General features: G+C 36.8%; 1 non-coding gene across 1 annotated transcript; it reads left to right on the forward strand.

Moving 5' to 3' along the window:
* Positions 1-1,126: 1,126 nt before the first annotated feature.
* On the forward strand, positions 1,127-1,233 carry LOC114397856. The gene has a single exon (XR_003663473.1). It is a non-coding gene; the product is annotated as a small nucleolar RNA R71 (small nucleolar RNA).
* The last annotated feature ends 2,520 nt before the right edge of the window (positions 1,234-3,753 follow it).

Genomic DNA, 3,753 nt, shown 5'->3' on the forward strand with positions numbered 1-3,753 from the left:
CACCTCTACTTTCCTGAAGGTCTCCAAGATCTCCTTTTCCGCTTCTTCCATTTTTTTCTGTGGAATTGCTCTAGGTGGGAATAGAAAAGGGATAGGAGGCTGTGTTAAGTCAGAATTACTAGAAGAAGGTCCACATGCATGAAAAATTTTGTTAGGAAGCTTTCTCTTTTGTGCAACTATCTCATCCTCTTTTTCAGGTGTAGAATGAAGCTTGACAAGTTCAGGTGCAGGTGCTGCTACTGGTGGAGACACTTGAATTTGGTTGCCAGACCTCAAGGTGATGGCACTCATATTTTTCGAATTCTGCATAGTTTGTGAAGGCAATTTGTCAGAATTTTGGGACTTAGCTTGGTTCAACTGAGTAGCCATCTACCCCATTTGATTTGTCAGACTCTGAATGGAGGCTTTTGTCTCTTGCTGAAATTGCATATTTTGGATGGTCATTTGCCTCACTAACTCTTTTAAGAAAGGTTGAGGGGGAGCCTCAGTTGCTTGTTGTCTTTGTTGTGACTGATGTTGTATTGGAGGAGGAACATATGGCTTGCTTGGACCAGCAACATTCTGGAAAGGAGGGACAAGCTGTTGTTGTTGTTGTAAAGGACTTGCCCATCTCAGATTTGGATGATTTCTCTAACCTGGATTGTATCTATTGCTTGAAAGGTCATAATTATTCTGCTGTTGTTGGTTTTGTTGCTAAGGAGGTCTATTATAAATGTTTGCAGCATAAGCTTCAGGTTGTTCATTGGCTCCAAATTACTGCAAAGAAGGATAGAGATTTGTATGGTGATCTACAGAAGAACATAGACCACAGACTCTTGCAATAGGTGTAGATTTCTGATTCATGGCAAGCTGAGTTACTAGGTTGACCAAGGCATCATGTTTTCCCTCAAGCTTTTTATTTTCAGTAGATGAAGATGAATCTGTGGCGACCTCATGGACTCCTCTAAGGACAATAGCATCATTTCTTGCACTGAATTGTTGGGAGTTGGAAGCCATCTTCTCAATCAAATTCCTAGCCTCAACAGGGGTCATATCACCAAGAGCTCCACCACTGGCAGCATCAATCATACTTCTCTCCATGTTGCTAAGTCCCTCATAGAAATATTGAAGAAGAAGTTGCTCAGAAATCTGGTGGTGAGGACAGCTTGCACACAATTTCTTGAATCTTTCCCAGTACTCATACAAGCTCTCTCCACTAAGTTGCCTGATGCCTGAAATGTCTTTTCTGATGGTAGTGGTCCTAGATGCAGGGAAGAATTTCTCCAAGAACACCCTTTTAAGGTCATCCCAGCTGAAAATGGACCTAGGAGCAAGGTAGTAGAGCCAATCTTTTGCCACTCCCTCCAGAGAATAAGGAAAATCCTTTAGAAAGATATGATCTTCTTGGACATCAGGGGGCTTCATGGTGGAACAAACAATATGGAACTCCTTAAGATGCTTATGAGAATCTTCACCTGGAAGACCATGAAACTTGGGCTGCAAATGTATTAGTCTAGTCTTGAGAACATATGGAGCACCCTCATCAAAATATTGAATGCACAAGCTTTCATAAGTGAAATCAGGTGCAACCATCTCCCTAAGAGTCCTCTCACGAGGTGGAGGTTGAGCCATGTTCTCAGTATGAAAATTAGTAGTCGAATGCTCAAAACCAGAATATTCAGAATCACCAGCAACAGAATACTCAGAATGCTCAAAATGAAAAAAATGACGAAGATGCACACTATGCCTAACTAATCTATGAAAGGTTTTATCTATTTTAGGATCAAAGGATTGTAAATCACCTGGATTGCCCCTAGTCATGCACTATATGCAGCAAATAATGTGTTTCTCAACAAGCACCTAACAAGGGGGTGAAACTACAGCTATACTCAAACGATATCCAAATGAGCTGAAATTTTGCAAGGAACACCCTAAAATCATGAAAAGATAGCACAAAAAATTTCAAACAAAAATTCAAATTCTAACTATAAAAACTTCCTAAGGAAAGTTTAGAAAAATAAGACAATAATACTAAAAAAATAAAAAAAAAACTTAGTAAACGGATGATTTTTCAAGTTTAAAATGGCAACGGACTTCAGGTTGGTTGCCATGGCATGGGAAATTTTCTTCTACCCCAAATGCATATATAATAGTAGTCATTTTGATAACCGGAGCAAAAGTTATGGCCGTTTTAAGTTTTGCTAAACACAAGTCCCCAAAATTTTTGCCTCTCTCAAATTCAGTCACACCAAGTGCTTCTGGTATTTTTCACACAAAATATGGACCAAAAGAAACTACTACACAAAAAATCAGCCAAAACTAACAACTCTAACTATCAAAACAAAAATCACCAATTAAATTACAAAATCAGTCGCTAAACACTGTTCACAACATTACACAAAAAAATCAGCATTACACAAAATCAGTCTCAATTTTGTGAGCAACTGAAATAGGGAAGCGCTAAACAGGGGACACGACTGAAATGCAAAACAGAACACTACACAAAACAAAACAACACACACTCACACACTAAACAACAGAGCTAGACTCAAAACAACTAAACACTATTATGAACCTTTGGACCACTGCTCCTCGACAACGGCGCCAAATTTGATCGAGACCGTACCCGAATCAAATAAACATTAAAAATGCAGTATCTAGGAAGTGATCCTAGGTCGTCTCCCAACAAGCAATGGTCAACCAAACGTTCATAACAGATAGTAATAAAACAGTAACGAATTGGGGGGGGGGTTGTTTGTTTTAGTAAATTAAACAACAGGCAAATTTGAATTAGAAAATAACATAATTAAAACATGTTGTTTCCCCTTGATTCACAAGCAAGTCACTTATCCTATGTTATGAGAATTTATCCTTAATTAATTCAACCACTTAATCCAACCCTAAATTAAATTACTAAGCGAAAATTAACATAAGGTTGTCATTATGTGACTAAGCAACACATACACCAATTAATCATGAAAGAAACTGATCATTAAGCATGAACGTAAATTAAGCACATAGACAATTAATCAAGCACTAAGCATGCATGGATTAATAGCAACAAATACATATTAATTGGTGAAGAGGAAAAACTGATCAGAATTCAATAGTAATAACAAAACCTCAAAGAGAGTTGTACTTAATCCTTAAGAGAAAACAACGCTGGAGACTTAGCCTTCCATTAATCAGCAAAAAACAAAATTGCAGAAAACGAATTTTATTCTACGTGAATAGTGTGCATGAACAATAATAAAAACTAGAATTCTAAAATCCTAGAATTATTCTCCTTTTCCAAAAAAACTCCCTAAACTAAAACCCTGGTGGTGTTATGTAGGTCCTCAGCCCCAAAGCTTACAAATCTGTTTTAAGTCCAAGTCCATAAATAAAATAAAATCTGGACATGATAAGATAAGATTGGATGAAATAAAATCTAGATGAAATAAAATCTGGATAAGATAAGATTAGATTGGATGAAATAAAATCTAGATGAAATAAAATATGGATAAGATAAGATTTGATAAAATAAAATTGTCTGCTCTCTTCAAGTCTAAGCCCAATTTCGGATTCAAGCCCAATTGCTTATAATTCTCCTGAAACTAAATTGAAAACACAAAATTAGTCAAGTAGGCCCAAATGATAAAATTACATAATTAATTTGACAATTAAGGCTAATCAGTGATTAAAATGGTGACAAAAAGGGTTAAGAAATAGGAGAAAATAATGACACATCACCAGCCATTCATAGTGTCCTTGGTGAGTTCTGAAAGCAGTTTT

Source organism: Glycine soja, chromosome 18 (genome assembly GCF_004193775.1).
Source record: "Glycine soja cultivar W05 chromosome 18, ASM419377v2, whole genome shotgun sequence".
Lineage (NCBI taxonomy): Eukaryota > Viridiplantae > Streptophyta > Magnoliopsida > Fabales > Fabaceae > Glycine > Glycine soja.